The sequence below is a fragment of the Mus musculus genome, chromosome 13 (genome assembly GCF_000001635.26).
Source record: "Mus musculus strain C57BL/6J chromosome 13, GRCm38.p6 C57BL/6J".
Classification (NCBI taxonomy): Eukaryota; Metazoa; Chordata; class Mammalia; order Rodentia; family Muridae; genus Mus; species Mus musculus.
The window spans coordinates 98,549,116-98,575,096 of NC_000079.6; the positions used below are offsets into that span (position 1 = coordinate 98,549,116).

At 44.6% G+C, this 25,981-nt stretch overlaps 1 long non-coding RNA gene across 8 annotated transcripts; it reads right to left on the reverse strand.

Moving 5' to 3' along the window:
- Positions 1-25,474, reverse strand: Gm41033. 8 transcript variants are annotated; one of them, XR_873852.2, is made up of 7 exons: positions 24,196-25,474; positions 21,492-21,593; positions 20,737-20,849; positions 10,478-10,590; positions 4,138-4,365; positions 2,499-3,493; positions 1-854 (listed from the first exon to the last, which is right to left on the reverse strand). It is a non-coding gene; the product is annotated as a predicted gene, 41033 (long non-coding RNA). The 8 variants fall into 8 exon arrangements; XR_873848.2 differs by lacking the exon at positions 1-854 and adding an exon at positions 865-1,767 and having other exon boundaries at positions 2,255-3,493; XR_873851.2 differs by lacking the exon at positions 1-854 and adding an exon at positions 1,485-2,356.
- Positions 25,475-25,981: the final 507 nt, after the last annotated feature.

Below are 25,981 nucleotides of genomic sequence, written 5' to 3' on the forward strand. Positions count from 1 at the left end.
AGCAGAATACTGGCTTCCAGACAGCTAGGACTAGGGTATTAAAGCCTACTCAAACTGTGACACACCTATTCTCACAAGGCCACACCTACTAATCGTGCCACTCCCTGGGCCAAGCATATACAAACCATCACCGAGGGGTATATGAAGGTCAGAGATCAGTGTCAAATCTCTTCCCTTATCAATGTCCACCTTCACTTTGCGACAATATCTCTCTGTGAACTCTCTTCAGCAACACTGGCAAATCCTCCTGCCTCTGCATTCCTGGTGCTAGGGCTACAAGCACAGGCTACCATACCCAGCCTTTTTGTGGGTACTGGGGATCAAACTCAGGTCCTCATGCTTGCATGGTAAGCACCTCATCGGCCCGATAAGCATCCCCCCAGGAGTCCCTGTAGACTCCTTCAATTCGTAAAGGAGTTTCTAATGCCCAAATTGTCAAATCACAAAAGAAGTAATTAGAAGTGGTGTTGCCCACACTTTGAGTGAGACTGTACATTGTCTTTTCAGCTCACTTAAGCATTGCATGCAAACGCTATGATTAACCACGTGATTAGGCTGCTATTAACAGAAGATTTGGTCCTAGAAATTCAGCCATCTCTCTCTTACACTGTATGCTGCGTATTGTACTGTCACATCCCACCTGTTTCAACCCCAGCTTTAGGGCTCTGTCTGCAGCAGACCGAATTTCCTGCCCCATTGCAGGTAGGACTTGAATTTGTTTGGGCCGCTGAAATGTGCTTTGGAGATGGGGATGCGGGAAATGAAGCTCTAACGCTGGACTGTCATTCTGTCCTTCCTCCACCTTCTGCCATGATGACAGCATCTCAGACAGGAACTACTCCTTCAGTCTGGACCTGAGTGGGAAAGATAAGCGGGGTCTGGGGAGGGCACAGCTGCTTCGGAGAAATTCTGCTTCTTCTGCTATCTATAAATGCAGAGGACTGATTTTAGCCAAAGCCACCGACTCATACAGTCTTCTCACTAAATATTGGCAAAATCCTATGCTGGGTGTGGCTCAAGGAAATGTCTCTATCTGGGTTCTGCCTGGAATTTTCTACTGTCATCTGAATTCCCTGTATTCCACACTGCTACATGAATTCTTTGGCTGCACACCTAATATTAACTTAAGGGTCATCTTGCAAATGCTCAAAGTGGAGGGTGGTAACACCAAAATGTCACCAGCTGAACCTCAATAAGTCAATTCTTAACAACATGGAGCACAGCCCATCATCTGCAGAAAGCTTCACCACCATGGCTGGGCTGGAGGGTCACAGCTGTACGTGAGCTCCTATCATCTCTCCATGTTCCTGCTCTAACCACGCTGTAGTAATGCATTTTATGTGCCTCCATGGGTCAGTGGTGGCATAAAATAGTGTTTATTTGCTTCTACTTTGTGGTAGCAGAATAAAACCCATCGGGACCATGCTTGTCAGCCCCCGGCACAACCGCCATGACATTTCCTGTATCACATTATCAAGCATCTCTGTGGAAAATGGACTTTTATTGCTTAACCATGCCTTGTCCCCCACTGTGCCCCTCCAGTGACCATACATCACTGTCAGGACATGCCTGTAAGCCCAGATGGGTGGGAGAGAAGGGGTGACTGTTGGCTAGCTCACTGTGGAGTTCCCACGGGTCGCACAGTCCATCTGAGGTCTGTGACAACTGTTGGTGAGTGACTCGCTTTTCACTTCATCGCGCCTGGAATTTTACTTCCACGTCAACTTCCAGGTTTGCTGTGCACCGTGAGCTAGCGTGCTAGAGGTTCTGTGAACAAGGGGTAAAACTCTTTCAAAGAAAAGGTTTATAGCTCAATTGGGGAAACGAGAGTCAGCAGGAGCCAGACCGAGTTTCTCGGTCCAGATGTTTCTCTCTACTTCCAGTTGCTATCGCTTGGCACTGAATGCCCCGCCCCTAAAATCCATGTGATAAAGGTTTGGTGTCCAGTGAGTTGCTGCTGGGAGGTGGTGGCCTTTTAAAGGTGACACCTAGAGGGGTAGGCGAGGTCATTGGGGATGTGTCTGTGGCACCAACTGGTTCTGAGGCAAATGGCTTTGCTCTGCCCTATGAGACTTCACCTCAGGCTAAAGCAGTGAGGTCAACTGACCACACAGGAAGGGAAACTCCAGAATTGAATGCAAACAACCTTTCTTTGTAAGAGCAGACTACTCTCAGGTATCTGACAGAAGGCTCCCACACCTACCCCACTGTTTCCATGAGAGAGGCTGCCCACAGTTCTGACCCAGTCACAAACCTGAGAGGACTCTCTCCTCAAATCCTCAATCCAACAAGTAGGCAGTGGGCACTCAGAATGCCCAGGCAGTGCAATGGGCACTTGGGTAGCATAGGGAGATCCCTGAGTGGTAGAAGACAGGCCAGAGTTACGCTCCATGAGTATGAGACCAAAATGTCAATCTATAGGTTGGGCCATTGCCACGAGGCACAGAGTGCAAAACATGACACAACCAATAAAGGAGATGCCAAGTGGGACCACTCACCTCCTCCGGGTCTGCCTCAGATTTTCCAATGTGTTCTCGCCAGTGCTTGGTAAGCCTCCTGCTATTTCTCCTCATTTTCTCTTCTTAAGCCAGATCAGTGGCTAATGCCATTAACTCCGTTTCACAGAAAGCAAAACCGAAAAGCAGGGCCTGTGTAAGAGGAGCAGGCAGCGACTCCCGAGGCTCTTTCAAAGCTGATGAATCACACAAACGATCAAATAACCAGAGTGTTTCTGGAACGAATTAGTAGTTGTTCACAGCATTTCGGAAGGCTGTATCATGCAAAGCTATGCTGTCCTGTACCCGTTCTCTGGGTCTGTTTGGAAAGAGGAGTGGAATTCGATAGTGTCTTGGTCTAGCCTTCTGGTTCTATAAGAGAATGCTGGAGACTGGGTAATTTATAAAGAAGATGGGTTTGTTTTGGCTCGCAGTTCTGGAGACTGGAAAGTCTAAGACAAAGCTGCTATATCTGGCAAAGGATTCAGGCAAAGAAGATAACCCAAGCCAAGACCTGAGGGCAGGATGAACACAGGCTGCTGGGGGTGTTCCAGGTTGCTTCACTTCCATGTTGTGAGGGGGGGGGAGTGAGCATCAAGGCTGGGGAAGGAGAAGGCTGTCTTCCTTCTTCTGGTATGAGGGCTGCTGGTTGACCTGATTTGGATTTAATGGGTTATTGGGAGAAGCGAGATGGTAACTGCCCTTTGGTTCTCGTTTATTTTTGTGACAACATTTGCATAGCAAACATCTTTAGAGGGTAGAGGTCTCCAGAACAAGGGGGAAAGCTACCCTGCTTAAACCCCTGGAAAGATTTGGGTTCCTTAGGCCTGGGTTTCTCTGCAGAGGCAGAGCACCAGCAAATGTGTAGCACCTACCTGGGTCACTTGAGAATGCCTCAGGGATACTTGGAAAACAGAGAATGTGAACGCCTCCTGGCTTGATATTCTGGGGGTTAGAAATCCAGGACGCCGTGGATTGTGTCCACATCTGTGAAGCTCCTGGAATTCAGGTTAATGTGTTGGTTTTCAAGTCGGGTAAAAGTTCAGAAAAGCTCATGGTGCTGTGGTTCTCAGACAGCTACTGCTGCTCCAATAGGTTGGAAGCTTTTGTGATGATCCAAGAGAACAGTGGTAAGTCTCACAACCAAGTATGTGGAAATCAGACCAGACTCAAAAGACGCCAGGGATAGTTAGAAAATTGATTGGACGTGTATGTATGTACGTACATATGTGCATATGTGTGTATGTATGTATGAATGTACATATGTATGTATGTATGTATGTATGTATGTATGTATGTATGTATTAGCAACCCAGTGCTGTGGATGGATCCCCAGCCCAGATTGTTTACACACATGAACAAGGAACCAGGCTTGATCCTCAGCATTGCTGTGGAAAAGAAACAACAACCCGAACCCAACAACATTTGATAAAGTCCTGCAGGCGATGATGAAGTAGGCTTTACCCCTGTCATAGTCAATATAACAAAGCCAACGGAAGTATTTGTTAGTTGTTCACTGTTAGGACAGACACCAGAGAGAAGCAAGTTAAAAGGCTTAAGAGCCTCATTTTCCATGGATACACACTTCTGTTTTCACGTTATCTTCCACTGGCATGCTATCACACTCTTTACAAGCTCATACCTTGGCTTGTGTGTCACTCCTCTGGTCTTCCAGGTCCTTGAGAGCAGAAAGAAGCATGGCTCAGCATCTCTTAGTTTAAGTACTCAATACCTCACCCACCACATGCAGACTCTGAAGTGTTCATTGACCATGTATACTCATGAAGTGAGTGGGTTGGGTTTCTCCTCCACAAAAAACCTTCTAGTGGAAACCTTGTCAGCAGCTGTCTCCCAGTTGAAGCTCTTCCTGCTGAAGAAAAGGGGAAATCAGTATTCTCTTGGGTTACTTCTCTTTCAAGATCTGTTACTTTACTTCAGTATTTGCAAGCATCCAGAAACTGTGACTAGACAACATCTGCTCATCTGTTCTTATCTAACTATCCTAGGGAACAGCAAAACCCACAGACGTCAGTTCCCAGATGTATAGGACAAACACATCATACTATCACACCTGGATTCCAACATTGTCTCTCTCAGTCCTTGCATGAACAAAATGCTTTTATGTAACCTCATGCTGACAGTAAGTTACTGCTCAGCTCCACACCAAATGAACTGCCACAAAAGAAGGACACTGATGCAAATGACAAAATCAGTGACCATGTAGTGGCATGGGTGGGGCCTCTCAAAGAGAGCCAGAAAGGTATAGGACAACCTTAGAGTACAAGAAGGATAAAGGCAATAACAATGGAATGTAAGGCATTGTGTAGTTAACCTTGTTCATTGATGTCTTTCCTACATAGGCAAACCTGTCTGTTGTTCTCATAAAAGGAGGACTTATCTATAACATTGGAATAACTGAATAAGGAAAGGGAGCCTGTAGCTCTGAAGAGTGACTGTTCTTTTGAGAGTAAACCTCTTTGTAACAACATCATGAATTCTTCTGTTGATTCAAATCCAAAGTAGAGCAAGGGACTGGAGTCATGGCTGTACAGCTAAGAGCACTGTCTGTTCTTCCACAGAACCCAGGCTTGGTTCCCAGCACGCATATGGTGCTTTATAACCATCCAGTTCCAGGGCATCTGATGTCCTCTTATGACCTCCATGGACAGCAGGCATATACATGGTACACAGACATACATGCTGATAAAACACTTATACATACATGTAGTGATTTTGAATGTGCTTGGCCCAGGGAATGCCACTATTAGAAGGTGTGGCCATGTTGGAGTAGGTGTGTAACTGTGGGTGTGAGTTATAAGACTCTCATCCTAGCTTTCTGGAAGCCAGTCTTCACCTAACAACCTTCAGATGAAGATGTAGAACTCTCAGCTCCTCTTGCACCATGCTTGCTTGGATGCTGCCATGATCCTGCCTTGATGATAATGAACTGAACCCCTGAACCTGTAAGCCAGCCCCAATTGAAGTTGTCCTTATAAGAGTTGTCTTGGTTGTGGTATCTATCCACAGCAATAAAACCCTAAGACAACATAAAATAAAGTCTTTTTCTAAAAAGTAGAATAATCCTGTCTTCTCTGTGTAGCTCTGACTACCTAGAACTCGCTATGTAGACCAGGCTAGCCTTGAACTCAGAGAACCACCTTCTTTTGCCTCCCAACTGCTGGGATTAAAGGTGTGTGCCACATCTACTGCCTGGCTCTCCCTTTTTCTCCCTTCTAACTCCTTTACTTAGAGTTACTTTTTCAACACATCTATTGCAATCTTGGCTGAGCACAGGGGAAAATCAGTTTATCACCACATTACTGGGTAATTTTTCAATGCCGTGGCCTGAAGCATGCTACTGTAAGGCACAGGCATAGAACAGCGCCCAGTACCCCATCTCCCTGGGACCAGCTCCATGTGCTAAGGAGCATGTTCTTGGGAGGAAGTGAGAGGGTCAAGTGCTCTCCAGTAGCTACATCACCCGCCTATCAGTAGGCTAACCACAGTAACTGGAAGAATTTAGTAAAAATTTGGTTATTTTTGCTGTGACCATTGACTAACTCGACCACATCCTAAACAGAGAACAGAAATTAACTATATTAACCCTTTAGAATATGAGAATAATAAAGAAACATGAGCATTTTCCTCCTTGAGGGATAAAATTTCATCTTAGTCCATCTATCTTGACTAACTTAGGTGGCTTTTCCGTTTATATCAGTGTTCAGTTGGTGCACTGTCCATCCTAGGTCCTTGAGAAGGGGCTGAACCTTTTGCCTGTGGACTTAGACCAATTTAATTCTATATCTTGAAAAAAGATTGGGTCAAGTTAAAAAAAAACTCACTTAATAAAAATAAAAGTGTTGGTTTAGGGGTTTTCTTTGAGCAGGATGCTGGAGCAAACGTAGGTCCTTCTCGCCTACTTAGTCTACACAGGGCCACTGAGCCGCACGGCACCGCAGGCCAACAAACAATGTTTCCCACTGCTTACCCCCTTCAGCTGCAATCCACTGCTTCGGAATGTAAAAGGGACCTCACATCAAGGAGCCATGAGGTTCCTCAGAGCCCCATTTAAATATTCTGTTAGCATCAATTAGGAGGGGTGTTCAATGGGTCTGCACAACACTGATTTATTTAGAGAGTGTCATGTGCTTGAGAACTGCCGTGGCAAGGGACCGTGCTAAACATAGAGATATACGCTGCATGCCCACTGGGCTCACATTAAAGAGGAAATACGCAATAGGGGTTTACCTCAGTGGGGTGAGGCTTGATGCCTTCCAGATGCCTGACTCCACCACTGAGCTCAATAGAAATATCTTCAGGAAAAAAAAACCGATGCTTAAATATTAAATAAGCAATGCATACACACCACGCCATGATCTGCTTCATTTCTTTACATCTGGGCTGGGAGTGTCTCTTGTCCCTAGCTGCAGATGGGGTGGTCTTCTCTGTCAGTGGGAGGCCCCATTAGATTTCCCATTAGGAAAATGATTCTGGCAGCGTAAGTTCTAGAACATTGTCCATAAATAGATGCAGGGGCTTCTCTTGGGGATGAAGAAGCGGGGAAGAGAGGAGAGCAGCGAAGAAATGCTTTCCTTGAGTGTGGGAGTGCAGCTGAACAGGAGAGTGGGCATTCATTCTGCAAACTTGGGAAAAGCTCATGAGCATGCAGTTAGAAGCATGAGAAGTTGGTCGAATGACTGAAATTGCTCGAAATGAGCTAGCTAGACTCCAGAGTGCCAATGACAAGACAGGACATTGTGAAAGGGGAGCACGAGGTTGGCCCTTTGGAAGGCAGGGGCAGACAATAATACAATGCTTTCTTTCAGACACATAAAAGTCCCGCTCCTGTAATCCCAGCACTGGGGAGTTCCAGGACACCCTGAGCTGCACACTGCCTTGGCTCAAAAATGTAAACACTAAGAAAGTCTTCATTTGAGGAGGTCGGGGTAGTGACAGAAATCTGAATTATCTATTTTGCTTTCTGTCTGCATGTATGCACATGTATGTGAGCACGACTGCATGTATGTACATGTATGTGAGCACTAATGCACCCACATGAAGGAGAGTTGGCAGATGGCAATCTGGAGGCATCCAAGAGGCCTCGTGCATGCTGGGAAGGACTCGCCCAGTGCCCCTCTCTAGTACCCGCAGCATCCACTTCTGTTCTTCTTCAGGAGTCTCTAGGCTGCTTGGTCAGGTTTTGGCTCAAAGTCATTGAATGCTCAAGGCCATCGAATTCTGTCCTGACACTGGGTTTTTGTTGAAGGCAAGGTCAGGATGGGTGAGGTGCTGTCAGCCACTTTAGCTCAGGGTGTAAACAACAATCATGTTTTCTTCATCCACAAAGAACAAAACTCTGTCATTTGCAAGACAATGACCAGAACGGTGTGTTAATGTATTAGTTGAAGAAGCCAGATCCAAAAAGACAAATGTATTTCTCCTCTCATATGTGGAATCTAGGTTGTGTGTGTGTGTGTGTGTGTGTGTGTGTACCTGTGTGTGTGTACCTGTGTGTGTATACCTGTGCATGTGACAGTGTGTATGTATATGTGAGTGTGTGTGTATGTGTGTGTGCACCTGTGCATGTGAGAGTGTATGTGAGTATGTATGAGTGTGTGTGCAAGTATGTGGTATATGTGCACATGCATGCCATGAAGAGGAAGATAAGGAGGAGGAAGGGAAATGGATCTGACAATAATCAAAGTACATGGCACACTTGGACATTATGAAGCCCATGACATTGAATATTCAGAGATTATATTAATCTTAAAAACAAACTATGTATAGGTACAATGGGTTTAATACAATAATTATGCATTAAATTTTTAAAAATTAAGATTTACTTCAGGTGTTTTTATTTTGTTTTGTTTCATTTTGAGACAGGATTTCTCTGTGTGTCCCTGGCTGTCCTGACAACTGTAGACCAAGAGGCTGGCCTTGAACTCACAGAGCTCCACCTACTTCTGCCTCCTTAGTGTGCTGGTATTAAAGGTGTACCCAGCTAAGACCTACCTTGAACCTGGCTCTCTAGAGTAGTTCCCAAGCCTTCCTTAAGACAAAAACTGGGAGAGCAGACATCAGTCTATGGGTTAAAACATTTGTGATATTAGAAATCTGGGAGTGAATTAAAAATGGATGATGTTGGGAAAGGCAAGAAGATTTTTGTTCAAAAGTGTGCCCATTGCCACATGATGGGAAAGGGAGACAACTGTAAGACTGGACCAAATCTCCATGGTCTGTTTGGGTGGAAGATGGGTCAAGGCTCTGGATTCTTCTACACGGGTGCCAACAGAAGCAACGGCGTCATCAGGGAGAGGATACCTGGTGGCATATTTGAAGAACCACAAAAGTACATCCCTGAAACAGAAATGATGCCCTCTGGAATTGAGAAGGGGAAAGGGCAGACCTAATAGCTTATCTTTAAACATCTACTAATGACTAAGACTGCCTTATTTACTATAAAGCAAATGCCTCGTGACTTCTAATGTGTACCATAACTTGATTCATACACCAGAATGCAGATCATGAATAGCTCGATTTGAGGAGTCTTCTTGATCTGAGAGAAGAAAAGTCAAAAGAGCATGAGCACAATTCTGAATATTGTTCAGACTTTAATAAGATCAATGGAATCTCAGCTAAAAATAGTAACCTAAGCTTACTAAGGCAAAATAATGTTCTTTATTATTTAGACAGGTCCCATTCTAAATGTCTAATCTTATTTCAGGTTATTTATTTAAAAAAAACTTTAAACATCATAAATTTTTGAAATGAAAACAGATGAATTAGTGCTTCATTTGCCTTAGATATTACATGGAGTCTAAATGAATTTCATTATTAGATTTTAAAAATGAACTACACTGCATTTTTATATGCATTTTGCTCATATAGATTGCACAGTCTTATGGAATTTCCCCACTCCCTACTGGTTAACTCTAGTGCCGAGTTTTTATAAGTCTGTTTCTTAAAAATTGATTTGGTAAAGAATGAAGTCATGCATCGAATTAAATCATAGTGACTTTACGGAGCTCAATCAATCTCCAAGGCTTAGGGACCCATAATTTCCCTTACAAGATACTCATATTTTTAAAAAGAAGAAGAAGAAGAAAATATTATTAAGAGAGAAATTTGGATTGGAAGGGCTGGATAGTAAAATTGCAACCCATTTTCCTGGCCTAGAGAGAAACTTCAGGAGCCTGTGGTCCCAGTTCTTACACATTTCTATGAGCAGGGTTGAAACATTCTGCCTAAGAAATGGTGACACACTCCAGTCACTAACCAAGTCCTGAAGGTCACCGGCGGCCATCACCCCTCCCTCTGGAGAGGAATCTGAGGAGTAACTAACGCTCCAGGCAAGAGGAGGTAAATGAAATAGAGGAGAGCATGGCTGGAGGGACACGGGGTTAGATCTTGGTTTGGCAGTTTGCTGCTCCTGTTCTTGGATAAGTCACTTGGTCTCTTCTCTTATATGTAAAATGTGGCCCTGTGAAGATTAGGTGGAGCAATATATGAGAATACCCAGACTGAGGAAGTGCTCAATAGATGGTAGCTACCACTAACTGCTGTGGGAAAGGGTCAGTCAAGGTTCTGCCCAGTAAAATCTTTGAGAATGGTCTCAATTGGGTTTCTAAGGGCTGCATGTCTATGCTGAGACTTGTCCCCCTAATTCATCTCAAGTTCAGAACCTTCTTCACCTTTGCCCCTTGACCTTACGCCCTTTCTTCTGCTTGTCTAACCAGTCATCTCTTAGGAGCGAGCCCAAGCCATACATGTGGTGGCCTGGGGAACTAGCTCTCCTCCTAATCCCCGATTCATAAAGTCCAGTGCTCACTGCCGGGTAAACCCTCCCACCATGCTGATTTCAAGTCACCTGGTTATTTTCTGGAAGTGTGGCCTGTAGCTAATGGCTTTCTTCCAAGTGTGTGAAAAATGAGCAGTTTTACAACAAGGAAACCAACGTCCTCAGTGAGGTGTTCAAGGTTTACCTCTGCAGTCATGAGTCACATTGGCACCTGTAGCCATGAGAGGCTTTTATGACAAAGCCAGTTCAGTAATGGGACCTTCTTCCCCGAAACATATATTCATTCCTCAAGCTGACCTGTAAGATAAACATGAAATCTCAGTTAATGGGCTTTGTATAAAAAACACTGCCCGATACTCCTCAGTGTTATGAAGATTGGGGGCTAGAGCACAGCTCAATGGCTGGGTGCACTGGCTGCCCTTCCAGAGGACCAGAGTTCCACTCCCAGTACCTACATGATGCTCACAACCATCTGTAACTCTGCTTCTGGAGGATCTGATGCCCTCTTCTGGCCTCCATAGGCACTGAGCCACACATAATGTAGACATAAATACAAGCAAAACACCAATGATCATCAAAGACACCCCAAACCAGTAAAGCCTGAGAAACCACAGCCAATTAGGGAAAAATAACCACTACATGCACTGAGGTGCCCTGGACACGAGTCTGGAATGGAAAAGAGCACCAGAAAAAACTAAGGAAGGGTAAGCATGGGCTTCCACTCAAAACACCTGTGTGGGCCAGGCATGGTGGCCCACACCTTTGATCCGAGCACTCAGAAGACAGAGAGAGAGGTGGATCTCTGTGAGCTCAAGGCCAGCCTGATCTACACCACCATAGCTGCATATAGAGACCCTGTCTCAAAACAAAGCAACAAAAAAACAACCAACAACCACAAGAAGAACTGTGTGAGAGGGAGATGGAGAGATGGCAGTGGGGGAGGGTACTGAATGGGAATAATTTTATATATATATATGTGTGTGTGTGTGTGTGTGTGTGTGTGTATACACATACATACATATACACATATATCTACATATATGTACATATATAATTATATATAATGATACACTCACATGCAAATATGCAGATGCCACGGTGAAACTCATTACTTTGTATCCTATCCTAAAAAAATTTTTTTTAAAGAATACTGTATGGAAACAGGTTTATAAAATGCTATATATACCACATTAATGATTAATATGAAATGTTAATAATGGAAAATTGCTTGTGGAACACACGGAAATTTATTTACTATTTTTTCAACTTCTCTACAAATCTAAAATAAAAGGTTGATGGCAAAAAAAAAAAAAAAAAAACCCACAACATATTTTTGAACACACAACCTATCAACAGAACCTTTGGGCCCTATGGGGACAAAACAGGAGCTTTACATCCATGTCACCCAGAGCTGGAGCACTATGGGATCCCACAGCTGGAGCACTATGGAATGTCTCAGCTGGAGCACTATGGAATCCCACAGCTGGAGCACTATGGGATCCCACAGCTGGAGCACTGTGGAATCCCACAGCTGGAGCACTATGGGATCCCACAGCTGGAACAGTGTGGAATCTCTGCTCTGAAATGCAAGACACCTGCGAGTAATTCACTCAGCACATCCAACCTAATCCCCCTCCTTCAATTCCCATCTGGTTTCTTATCAAGTATTTGGAGCGAGGCTACTAACTAACTTGAACACCTGGTGACAGCATAGCTCTGTAACTTCCTAGTCGTGTGGTCTTGATCAGTTTCTCCATGCCTTAGTCTTCTGCACTGTAAAATGCAAGTGATACTTCATACTAGTGTGCAGCTTAGGGGGGAAGTAGTTCCTATTAGCCCTTTTCCTGACATTACCTTCACTGAGGTGTCACACACACACACACACACACACACACACACACACACACACACACTCACACACACACTCACGTGAACATGCACACGAATCCCTGAAAGCATCTGCTTTGAGCTGCTCACAGAACTTCAGCCTGATAAGCCTCGAGATAAGCCTTGGAGCACTGTGGCATCCTTCGTCTCCCTCCCGGTAAATCAGTGTATGGTAACTAGACCCTGGGAGTTCTCACGGACATCTTTGAACCTCAATCTGCCAGCCTCCCCTTTAAGTTTCACAGGAAGACATCACTCTGCATCAATTGGTGCGAACTGCCGCTCAAACCTGACTCTGTTTACTCAGGAACTCAAACATTTAGACTTTGAAGGGACACTGGATTCTCCCTTTGCAGGCTTCTCCTTTCAGCCACCTTGGAAGGGTAGGTGATAAAGAAGACTGGGGTCCCGAAGGAGCCCTGTAGGAACAGAGACAAGCCAGAAATTCAATATGTTTAGGGCTCCCTTGTGGAAACACAAAAACAAAAATAAGAATGCCTGCTTCTGCTCCCACATCTCCTTCTCAGCGGATGCCCCCCACCACTCTCTTTGAAAACAAATGGGAAAAGCTAACTGTCAATAACAATTGCTGGGCCAGAGACAGGGGTAGCGGGAAGGGGCGGGTCCCTGCTGTAGAAGAGACATGCTTGTCCACAAAAGAGGGATTCTGTCTTGACTGACAAGTTCTTACAAAGAATAAGAAGAAAAAAACCCACAAGTAAACTTGTGTGTGTGTGTGTGTGTGTGTGTGTTGTGTGTGTGGCCGCACACGCATGCACGCACTTATGCGCATGCCCCACATGCCAATGGGTGAACTGGAGTTGGAGCTCAACAAAAGTCTGGATTTGATTTGTAGGACTGCGAATTGTCGAGAATGTTTTGAGGAAAGTTTAAGGATTTGGGTTAATTATTTGAGAATTAGAAGTTTTATTTGAGGGCATTTACAGATTGAGAGCTGACTATTTGGGGAGCATTAAGGACCAGACTCCATTCTCAGCCGCTTTTCACCAATCTCCTTTGTTTTGAAGTCTGAAGTTCTTTCAAAGAGAAGCTGGCTCCTGAGATTTAAGACTTGTGATGGGGGCTGGTGAGATGGCTCAGCGGTAAAGAGCACCAGCTGCTCTTCCAAAGGTCCTGAGTTCAACTCCCAGCAACCACATGGTGGCTCACAACCATCTGAAATAGAGTCTGATGCCCTCTTGTGGTGCGTCTGAAGACAGCTACAGTGTACTTACATATAATAAATAAATATTTTTTTAAAAAAAAGGCTTGTGATGAGTAGGGACTTAAATGGGGGGTAAAGGGGAACAGGACTGGATGGGACTGGACAGGGACACTACAGGGCACACAACAGGACTCCCGCCCCTGACTGCAGCTCACTTGATGTCTTGCTCTGGCCAGCCATATGGGATCTCCAAAATTTAAAGATTCCATGTGCCACATACGTCTTTTTTGATTTGTTTTTTGTTTGTTTGTTTGTTTTTTGTTTTTGTTTTTTTTCGAGACAGGGTTTCTCTGCATAGCCCTGGCTGTCCTGGAACTCACTCTGTAGACCAGGCTGGCTTCGAACTCAGAAATCCGCCTGCCTCTGCCTCCCAAGTGCTGGGATTAAAGGCTGTGCCACCACCGCCCGGCTACATACGTCTTTTAAAGCACCGTACTGATTTGTAGACCATTTGAGAAATGCGCTTCTTTATTAACTTACTAGAAGTTATTCTTATTCCATTTAATCATAACTTTTGATAGCTGCAAAGGTTATAAATCTTGTCTATGTGTGTATTTCCTTTTCATAGGTTGTTTGTGTGATCATCACATACATATTTTGGTCATTTTTGTGAGGCTGATTTGCCTGCTTTCGAAATTTATAAGTAAATATATTTTTAAAGATTTTTATTATATATAATATATATAATAAAATATTTTTTAATTTTATTTTAATATATATAGAAAAGATTCATATATATATATATATATATCTTCTCTGGAAGAGCAGTCAGTGCTCTTAACCGCTGAGCCATCTCTCCAGCCCACATATATATTTTTTGAGATAGGATCTCATGTGTCTGAGGCTGGCTCTAAACTCACCAATTAGCATAAAATGACTGTGAACTTCTTAAATTTTAAGGTTATTTATTTACTTACTGTGCCTGAGTGTAAGTATATGCACCACATTCATGAGGTGCTCAAGAAGACCAAAAGATGGTGTCCGTTGGGTCCTCTAGGACTAGAGTTATGAGCCATTGAGGTGGGCGCTGGAAACTGAACCTGGGTCCTCTGAAAGAGCACCCAGTGCTCTCAACTACGGAGCCATCTCTCTAGCCCAGCCTTGAACTTCTAAACTTCCTTTTATCAACTCCAGAATGCTAGGATTACAGGCATGTGCCACCTGGTTTGTTTGTTTGTTTGTTTGTTTGTTTGTTTGTTTGTTTCAGGATAGGCAAACGCTATATCAATTAAGCTCCATCTTCCAGGCCTCCTGAGTACCTTCTAAATGTAATATTTCTACACTTAATCATATCTCCCTGTCTCTCTGTTTCTCTCTCTGTTTCTCTCTCTCTGTTTCTCTCTCTCTCTCTCCCTCCCTCCCTCCCTCCCTCTCTCCCTCCCTCCCTCCCTCTCTCTTTCTCTAAAGTACTGATCTGTGATTTCTCTATTTTTATATGCCTGATAATTTCCTAAACTTAGAATTCCCAGCTCTTTTCAGACTCAGTAGTATATATTTTGACAAACTGTGAGATGCAACTTGTTCACTGGAATAGCCAAATTGAATCCTACTGTATGCACACACCACAAGTTATTTCTCCACTCGGAGGGATACACATTAACTCTGTGTCTGTCAGGGTTGAGTAAGTGGGCTCACGCTGCAGATGTATGTCACTGTTGGTTGGTTGGGTTGTTTGTTTGTTTGTTTGTTTTGTTTATTTTTTTTTGCAGAACTGTAAGCTTCTTAGTAAAATTAAATCCATTCATTGTCTTTCTGTCCTTTCTTCAGTTACTTCAAAGCAGGTAACATGTTCAAGTTCCCAAGGAGCTGAGCATCCACTCCTGCTTGCTTGTTTGTCCTGGTGACTTTTTGATCTTTGATTTTCGTTTTACCCCAGTTCTTTACCTAACACTTAACACCCCAGGGAGAGTAGTGGAATACACACTGAGTTTTCCCCTATAGTTTGTTATCTGTTAAACCTTTCTGGAGGGTTCTGCTTGTTTTGTTTGTTACTTCTTTTTCACATTCTGAGGGGTGCTAAGATTTATTTGGGAGCATTCTGTTCTGTTTAACTGAAAACTGTGTTTAGTCTTGCTTCAATATTTGGGTCTTATTTCCATTATTATTGTCTCAATAATGTATGTCCAGAGCTCCTCTTTTTAAAATATGATTTGAGAGGGGTTGTGGTGGTATATACCTTTAATTTCAGCACTCAGGAAGCAAAGATTGGCAGCTCTCTGTGAGTTTGAGGCTAACCAGGGCTACATAGTGGAATCTTGTCTCTAAATAAACAAGCAAATAAATAAAATAGAAATGATTTCATTTTCTTACCCATTTATGTTTTTATCGAATTTGATAAAAGTTCACACAGTATTAGGAAAATATGGATTTTTTTTCAAATAGGATTGTGCTAAAACTACAGATCAATTTGGGGATAGCTGACATTTATTCTGTTGAATCTTCCTTAGTTTTCTTCTTGGTGAATAATCATCTACCAAAAATGATATTTTGACTGATGATGTGTGATATTTATTTATCTCAGTTGTATTACTTATCTTGTATTATTCAAAATGTTTCAATAATCTTAACATAATTGAGGTCAAGGTCATTGTAGACTTTCCAGTAACTGGTGTTGAATGCATCGCTGGATAATTTTTGATATTGGCTCAAGGAAATATCCTCTTCTGTTGTCTCTGTGGGTTTTAACTTAAGTATATGCTAAAATTATTATAGTGTCTCTTAGTGACACTAATGTACAGTTTTGGTAGCTAGGGATTTAGTTCAGTGGTAGAGTTCATATTCAACATGCACAAGACCCTGGGATTTATCTCCAACACTAAAAACTAGCCCAATACAAAACAAATACAGCTACCTTTTTTATTTCAATCTTCATATATCTAAGTTGTAATATCCTTGAACTTTGTATATATTTTATGTAATTGGCTTTTATAATCAACATATGATATTTGTCTGTTTTCCTACTGACTTGGCTTGCTTTTGCTTTGGTTCAGTGTCGGGGGTGAAGCCTAAGGCCTCATCAAGCTGAGCGGGTCCTCTACCACTGCTCTGCCTCCCAGCTCTCCTTCCCCAGGTTTTATATTTTCTTTTACCCCCTTTTATTATTTAATTAAAACATAATTACCTTGTCCCCTTTCTCCCCTCTCCCTTTCAAATCTATAGCCTCTTATTCTTTAATTATTGTTTTATACACACACACACACACACACACACACACACACACACACACAGAGTCTTCTAGATGTGACAGGAAAGCTACACTCTTGAAATATCAGCAATATGGATGCTTAAACAGGACCTGAACAATGATAAGACCAGTTGACTTGTCAGTGTGGATGTGGGAAAGTACCTGGGGCCCCACCCCTCGATGAAGAGCTACAATCAACTAAAAAATGCTCTCTCTCTCTCTGTGTGTGTGTGTGTGTGTGTGTGTGTGTGTGTGTGTGTGTGTGTGTGTGTGTGTAAATAAATAAAAGCAGCCTGCTGGATCCACTTAGTATTGTTTGTGTGTATACTTTTTAGGGCTGACCATTTTGCATTACATAACCATTTAGCGTGTCCATCTCCAGCAGAGACAAACCTCTACCATCCCTCTTTTTCTCCTGTGTTCCGTGTCCTGCCATCAGGAAACTGAAAATACAGCCACTAGGTTCATTTGTTGTGCTTTTCTCTAGGTTCCTACTGTATCTAAAAGACACCCTCTTGCGCAGACACCTCGTCCTCTGGCTCTTACAGTCTTCCAGGATGTTCCCTGAGCCTGGGGTGTGGGGGTTGTGTTGTAGATTATTAATTAGAACAGTCAGAATTTCTTTGCATTTTGGTTACCTGTGGCTCGCTGTAGTGGTCTCTGTCTACTGAAGAAAACAAGAGCAATTTTGACGAGTAGTGAGACTCACTTACCCATGAGTATAAGCGTAAGCATTTAGAGTGTAGTGAGGAGGAATTGTACTGGTTTAAGAGGGTGGCAGTAGTAGCTTCTCCATGGAGATCCATACAGCTGGCTAGCCATGAATGTTAGGCTAGGTGTCCGCTAGCAGGCATGATTTCCCTTCTGCTGGCCAGGCCTTAAGTCCAGTGAGACAGCTATTAAGTTATCACCAAGATGGACGCACCACTATTGCACGTTTACAGATCTTGCCAGGCTGATTATCATCATGGTTCACAGGGTCACAGCTGGGTAGGGCTATCAAATGCTTTTTCTCCCTTGGCAGTTTACATACCATCTTCTGGTGCTGTGAAAACTATCAAGGAGGAGGCTTTTAAAGCTCAAATCCAGTTGGATTCCTGGAAGTCTTGTGTCTGAAATATATGGTGTCTTCAGCAACTGAGGCTTACTCTCAGTTCCCAGGAGTTAACCAAAGGTAGCATCAATATTGTTTATGCTCCCCTGACCAACAGCTTGGAAGGAGGTTTTTTATCCCTGCTGCCGGAGGATTTTGTTAAATAGTCTATAGCTTTTGAATGGAACATTATTATGAATAGCTTAACTTCATTTAAACTATATACACGTATACATGTATGCATTTTATATATTTTTATGTAAACATGAAACAATATGATATTTTTTTTATTGTTTGCATTTATCAGACTTAGTGTCAGAATTATGCTTTCTTCATAGACTGTTCTGGCCTGGCCAGCTCCAATACACACAGGGGGACATTATCAGTGTGAACTCTTCATTGTCTGTCACTGTGACTTGCCTTCTTGGTGAGCTGTGGTTAAGCAGGCCCATGGTTCCTCACCTCCTCCTGAAAGCCAGCCTGCCCACACTGCCCATGCTTCCCAAATGTACAACTCAGCCATACATCTTACAGAGGTGCCTCCATGTGGGGACCATGTGGCAGCTCCGTGCTGTCTGAGGCAGAGAGCATGGGTGCTTCTAACTAAGCTTCAGTTTTTTGAGAAACCCATGGTTGCCACACATCCCAGCCACATCCTCAAATCCTGCGTTTATTAGCTATAAAACTATTCTTTTTATTTCCATCTGTCTAATTTCCTTGCCTAACAAACTTAATTAATTTTGACTTTCAGTGCAGGGAAAGGGTGTTATACGTTAGGCCCCTCAAATCCCAAGAATGTAGCATACACTTAAAAGGGACACCAGAGGCAGAACAAAATACATCATGGAGGACCAGTGAGGTGGCTCAGTAGGTAATGAGACCTGCGACCAACGCTGATTGGAAAAGTAACTTTTATTCCCCTGGTTCAATTGTAATCTCAGAGGCTTGCTGATGAATCTGCTCACCCTTTCTAGCTCTTTCTGAACTCTGGCTGGCTGGTTCAACTCAACTGTTCTGGCCCAAACACCTCACTAAACTGACTGATTCAATCTGGCTTATCTCAGCTTCTCTGAATTGCTCTGCTTGACCTCATACTAACTCTGGCAATTTGTTCTAATCTTCTGGTTCCTTCTTATTCTCTGGCTCATTCTGTCTTCGACTGTGTCTAGCTTGTTCTCTCTACAACCTCCTCCTGTCTCAGTACAACTGTCCCTATAAAAACTGCCTCTGAACTCCATGAACTGAACTGCCACAAACTCCGCTCCATTGCACAACCTCTTAACTCACTGACTCAACCCAACGGACTGACTATAACTCAGAGCAGTGTGCCTCTATCTCCTGAGTTCCAGGATTAAAGGTATGCACCACCATGCCTGGACCTAAGATTTTCTTTACCTGAAACTTGCTCTGTACCACGCTGGCCTTAAATTCAGAGATCTGTTTGACTCTGACTTCTGGGATTAAAGGCAAATCTGTATTCAAGCCAGATCATACAGACCTAGAAGTTCTTTGGGTGTGATGCCTTACAAGAGCGGCCATGTTGCTGGATTAAAATTCCTCTACACCAGATGACTGAGTTTGATCCTTGGGACCCACTTGGTAGAAGGAAAGAACCAACTCCTAAAAGTTGCCTCCTGACTTCTACATGTGTGTATGCATGCACACACACACACACACACACACACACACACACACACACAAATTTTTACATGTAATAAAAAATTTTTAAACCCAATAAAACCTTTAAAAATAGATGGTGGGAAAACAGTATTCAAAGACACTGGCGGGCAATGGTCATGTGACTGTGAACACGCTAAGGTATGGAATGTGACATGCATCTCAGTCAAAAGCTGAGGAAGGGGATACGGTGGGACTCAGTCAATAAAATGTTGAGCAACCATCTTAATCAGCAGCAAGTTCTAGGCCAGTGAGAAGCACTGCCCCCCAAATCCAGGGAGCCAACGCCTGAGGAAAGACAACTGAGCTCAGTCTCTGGCCTCCTCATTCACACACACACACACACACACACACATACACACACACACGCATGTGCACGAAACGTTATTTGGACAATCAAAAGTAATAAAAGGCAGTAATGGTTTCAAAAATTAAAGTATATTTCAAAATAAAGACATCTCCAGGTCTATCATATGAATGAGAATATTCTTAAATATTTAAAAGAATATTCTTAAATTTGAAATAAGCCTTTAATGTCATCTGTAGTTTTGAATATCATTTTTTCTGGTATTCATTATCATCTAGTGGTCTTTAAATTTAATGAGCTAACTTATTAAAATTAGAGCATAATTTAAGGAATCTTATATTCTTAAATTCAAGATTTAAATTCCTAGAAGCTACCAAGAAGAAAGACTGATCAATTATTTAAAAATAAAGATGATGATGATGATGCTAGCAAATTTCTTCACAGTGTGATAGACGCTAGAGCACATATACCACTGCACCCTGCTAGAGAGCTAGAGCCAAGGCGTTCCACAGCAATCCTCTACTTGACCCTTCATACCTCACTGGGTAGACGGCTCATAGCACCCCCTCGGCAGCCGCCATACTTCATTTTGGCTTCTGCTACGATTCCCTCCTTCTCCATCAATCCAGTCCACTCACACCAGCCAAGCTGTGCATTGGGTACCCAGAGCTGTGGCTGCTTCCCCTTCCTGTGGCATTCCTTTGCAGACGCCCTACTTTATCCACACTGTGGTTTGAGGGTACGCGTTTCTCCAATTCATTCACTGGAATGTAGTCCACAACTCACAAGGTTGTCGGAGGTGAGGCCTTTGGGAAGGAATTAAGATGAGGAGAGGCATCTAGGTGAAGCCTCCAAATGGCATTAGTAACAAAAGGAAGAGAGACCCACGCTAGCATTCTTGCTCCATCTTGCCAAGAGGTTCCTTTGTCATGTTATAATACAGAGGGAAGACCTGCACAAGATGCTAAGCAACCAAGTTCCAGGACCTCATTGCCTCTAGACAATGGCCAAAGGAGGCTCTGTACAGTTGTACAGATCTCAAGTCTTGTAGCAGCACAAAACGAGCTTACCTGACACAATGCCGTGCAGTTCATCCACGGAGCACTCCATTCAACTGCTTTTTAGTATCCTCCCTGAATTGTGCACCCATGACCACAATCCATTTTAGAACATTGCGTTGTCCCTAAAAGAAACCTCACTGGAATCAGCCACAATCAGGATATGTTTCTTTCATATCCCCTCTCCCCAGCCCTGAGCAAACATTTCAACTGTTTCTGTATCTGGCATTGTGAACTAGGCAGCTACGGACATGGGAGCCCAGCCAGCACTTTGACACAGAGATTTCAGTTTCTTCAAGATGAATCTACAGAAATAGGTTGGCTGGATCTCACGGGAACTCTGCTGGGTTATTTTGGGGCACCTTCATGTCATTCCTCAAAGCATCTGCACCAATTTTACAATGTGACTGTGTACACCGTTCCCTCTTCTCCATGCCCCGTGGACACTGATTTTCCATCGTTTGGTTTGTTTGTTTTCTAGGTTTCTGGAGACTCCTGATGTAGCCCAGACTGGCTCCTCCTGTGTGCTGGAACTGAGAGCACGGTTTCGGAATGGAAGGTCTCACCGTATAAGCGCCATTTTCATTTTTTCATATATCTGTTGACCATTTATTTTTATATCTTCTTTGAAAAAGAATCTTTTTTTTTTCAGGCCACTGACCATCTTTCTGACTATATTGTTTGTTTTCTTATTACTGAGTAGTTTGCCTTCCTTGAGGACTTGGGCTTTCACTCCCGTATATGATGACTGATTTAGAAATATTTACCCTGGTTTGGTGGGCTCTCTCTTCACTGTCACTGATGTCCTTTGCTGTGCAGAGGCACTTCAGTTTGGTGTAACCCCACTTGCCTGTTTTGGGGCCTGTTGCCTGCGCGATGCAAAATTTTAAACATTATTATTTAAATAGATTAAAATTACAAAAAAAAACAAATTTTCCTTAGAGATAACACAAATGGGGAGGGGAAAGAAGGTCAGGGGAACTGGGGGGAGGAGGAGGTACATAGTAGCCAGCTGCTAGGAGATAAAGAGCCAAAACTCTGTAGCTATGTTGAAAAAAAAAAAAGCCATAACTGACTTGCTTCCTATAGGGCCCATCAAAGGCCATCAGCAAACAAACTTCCACCAAAGACCCAGCTTATCCTTCTCGAAGCTGCCAGACACAGTGGGTGCCAGCTCAACACCAAGTTCTGTTATAACTTGGACCAGCTCATGGGCAGGCGTATTGAATGTGAGTGGTTAAGAGTTCCAAGAGGAAAGTAAACAGGAAGGGAGTGGGTGGGGCACCCACTCCCTTCATGAAGCCATCAAGCCTTTCACTAGGTAAGACTGTCTCTAGGTAAGACTCCAGTGAATGTCCACAGCCAGTGGTGGTCAGAGCTAAGTCCTGGGTGATGGGGCTGTAGGCAGGCAGGAAGTCAGCTCTCCAGGAAACCCCTCCGTTTCCAGCAGAACACAGCATTCCCACCTCAGTTCTCCCAAGGGAGGCATCCAAGGGAAAAGAAGCAGGCTATCAGAGCAGGCAGGCACTCAAAGGGCTGGGTTTCAATCTCAGAGTATTGGAGAAGGCTGAAGAAATCTGGCTACACATATCGACCAACACAGTGTGGTAAGTGTGCAAGGGGGAGCGGAGCACAAAGTGACAAGAGACAATGTCCTCATCAGTTTTACATATTTGACATTAAAAATTACTTCATTGGGGCCCTGCGGTTAAGAGCACTGTTGCCTTTGCAGAGGACCCAGGTTTGATTTCCAACGCCCACATAGTGACTCAAAACCATCTGTAACTCCACTTCCAGAGGATCCAAAACGTTCTTCTGAGCTCTGTGTGTACCAGGCACGCACATGGTACGCACATACATACATGCAGGCAAAACACTCCTACCCACAAAATAAATAAGCCTAAGTATATATTTAAATTTATACATTTAAAAGTACTTCATTTTCAAAGGCACACAGTTATCTGGTCTCTGTAGTACCTTTTGAACCCCTGGAGGAATTTATTTATTTATTTATTTATTTATTCTCTCGGAACACTGCACATAAGTGCGGAGCTGCAGAGTACAAATTAATCCTTTGTATATTACAATTGGAACAGATTTGCTGAATAGACTTACTCCAGCTCAGAATCCACATCCACAAAGTCTTCCAACCTTAGCCCCTTGTCATCAGCTGCCACCCACTCCTAAAAAGACCAGGTGATTCACTGGGACGTGTGAACTCTGCTCACAGCACATTTTAACCCCGGGGCTCCCCTCTGACTCCTCTGACCTTTGGTAGGGGTTGGGAGGAGAAAATTCCCCATCCTTTCTCCGGATATCCCTCCCTGTTGCCTTCGTTTTCTGCAAAACACACTTTTGGGGAGAAACTTTTTCACTTGAGGCAGGCTTTCTTGACCAGAGAGCTTGCGCCTGTGTGGGGGAACCTCAAGAGAGAAGGGTGTTGCAGGCGCCTACAAAAACAACCCTCCCCGGGTGAGACACGGAGGGAAACTGTCTAAAAAGAAGGTGGTGTGCAGCTCTGAGGAGGCTGAGCTACTCACTGTGGGCAGTCCTGGGCTGTGACATGGGCGGATGGATGAAGGGGAATGGGATGGAGTTGGGGGAAGGGCGGGAGGAGGGGGAGGGGGCGGGAGGGGGCGGCTCCCCCCCCCCCCCCCGGAGCAATTCAATGGCGCTTTGATTTAACAACTCCAAGCCCTTTGAAAACATTTTGCCAGGAAAAGCTTGCCATCAACACGTATAATCTCTTATCAGAGGCCCCTGAAAGCCAGGGCCTCGGGGTTAATTCCCCCATCGCAATGAGTTTGAATCAGCTCTAAACCCGCAATGACATGAAAGCGCCCGGGCCTCGGGCCGCACAGAACCCACTGAGCTTCGCCGGCCGGGGAGGATTACGGGGCCTGTTCCTCGGCGGGCTCGCCCGCAGGACGGGCAGGCTCAAAAGAAAAAGAATAATTAGGGATAATTGCTTGTGTCCAAACACAAGCATTAAGGCCCCCTTGTTCCCCTTTGGGACTTTGTGAGCCAGAATGAAAGAGACACCCCCTGTTTTGACAGCTGGACCAGCGGCTTGGATCGCTGACCGAGGGAGGAAGCGCGAGCACTGGCTGGTGGGAACCGCGCCGAGCCGGGCTGCGGGTGGGCAGAAGACCCTCCGGGATGGTCGCGGGACGTGTCCACGCACCACATTCGTGTGCGCGCTTTGCCCATCCCCCGATCGCAAACACTGCGGACTTTGTCGTCCAGGAATTGCGGTCTGGGAAGCCCGCTGCGGTACTGGGACCCCCAGCTAGCACTGCGCCACCAGGCGAATGCCCTGTGCGTCGTTGCCTGCGGCTGATAGTGGCACAGGGACCCCGGGACGCAGAGGTTTCCTACGGCCTCAGACTGTGCGATTACACTAGTCAAATTCACAGGCCCAGCAGCCCAAAATCTCCACCAACACCCACACACGGGAATATCCGATCCCACCTCGCTCGGCGTGGGGTGGCCTGCGCCACATTTGGAGACACCCGAGGCACAGGGTGGTCCCAGCCACATCTGGATGCGTTCTTAAAGCTGAGGCCCGCGTAGGAGGCTTCTGTTCGTGGCTCGGAAGCGGCGAGAGCATTAAAACACAAATAGGGAACAGAGTTAGCGTTCTCCCACTACGTGGGGACTCTCCTGCCCCGCCCGCAGGATGCTGGGGCCTGGATCAGGCTTTGCCAAGAGGATACTGCACAGCTAAGGCCAGGGGAAGACAGCCTCAGGGTACCCCACAGTCAGCAGCCTGGCTAGTTTGTCTGGCCTAGTTCAGAATGTTCTAGTGCCCGAGGCCAAGACAGGCCCGGAGAGGCCCTCGAAGGAAGACAGGGGAGGAGCGAAACGGGGCTGGTGTCAGCGGGATGCCGAAGGATCCTAAAGGAACGAATGATGCGGTGCAAAGACCACCCTGAGCACCTGGACCACCCAGGCCGCAGCCTAGACCCGAGAAGGCTCAAGACTAGCATGGCCTACAGGCTAGAAGATCTGGAGAGGGAAGCAGACCTTCTACAAGGTCGTTTGGCAACATGCGGGCAGTAGCCACAGAGCAGATCCATGTTAGAATCCTCAGCCCAGCCACCCCTAAGAAATGAGCCAATTGGCCCTTTCCAAACGCGGATTGTAGCGAAGCCGAAGGATGAGTGGGAAAACGGCTCCACGGACGCAGGCCCATGAGTGATTAATTAACGGAAAACCACATCCGAGGGGGAAAATGTTTTCTGAAAGGAGCCGAGTCCGAGAAGGGCTCCGGTCCCTGCAGCTGTGTCCCAGACAGATCAGCCAGCTGACGCCAGGCCCCCACCCCATTCTGTCGTGGACGCACCCTAGGGCCTCCTGGTCGGCGGAGGGGACGTGGCTTTATGGCTTTCAAGAAACTCTAGGTTTCGAATTTTTCCAATGCAGCCTGGGACTGGGTGGAGAAGTGACTGGGGTGATCCCCCCGAGCCTGCCACTGGCTACCTGTGGATACCAGATCCCAGTTCATAGCAACTGCTACCATCACTGACAAAGATATCCAGGCAATTGCCCACTTGTCTACTTCTTTCCCCCTCTTTAGTCTCACCCATGGGTTTAAGGAAACAACAACATAACCAGTTAGGGTAGCATGATTGGCTACCAAGAATAGAAAGAAAATCGTGTTTTCTGAATATCTCTTTTCATTGCCCTAATCGCCAGCATTTATTAAAATGCACACAGCCCATTGGAGATTGAAATGCAGTATAAATTACAATACAGTATAAAGTGTATAATTCTAGATGGATTTCCCCTCCCTTCGGTTTTACTTTTTAAATTGTAGGTTCCTGGTTTCTTTAGAATAATTGAAAAGATCTGAGAGAAGAAAAGATCATGTTTCTAGATAAGAAAAAGTGTAGTTTGTCCAGGAAGAGTAAAATTCAGGAAATTATAAATTGCTTATTTTCAAAGTCACAAACATTTCCTTGTGGAGAAATGGGTTGGTACAGAGGCTGCTGGGGGGAGGGCAGGGGATGTTTTCCCGGATTAGCTCATGTTTAGAGACAATCAGTGCTCTATTTATTTGTCGAGGGGGGCTAGGCAGAAGACTCTGATGACAGCAAGAGAGACCTCCTTGCTCCTGACTCCACAGCCAGCTCCCTTCTTTCTCCAGCTGCCTTAATCAGGCTGTCCTGAAGAGAGAGCTTCGGTTTGGGTTTTGGGGTTTGTTTTGTTTCTGAGATTTAATACTACATATATTTCATCATGCCACAGTCGCTTC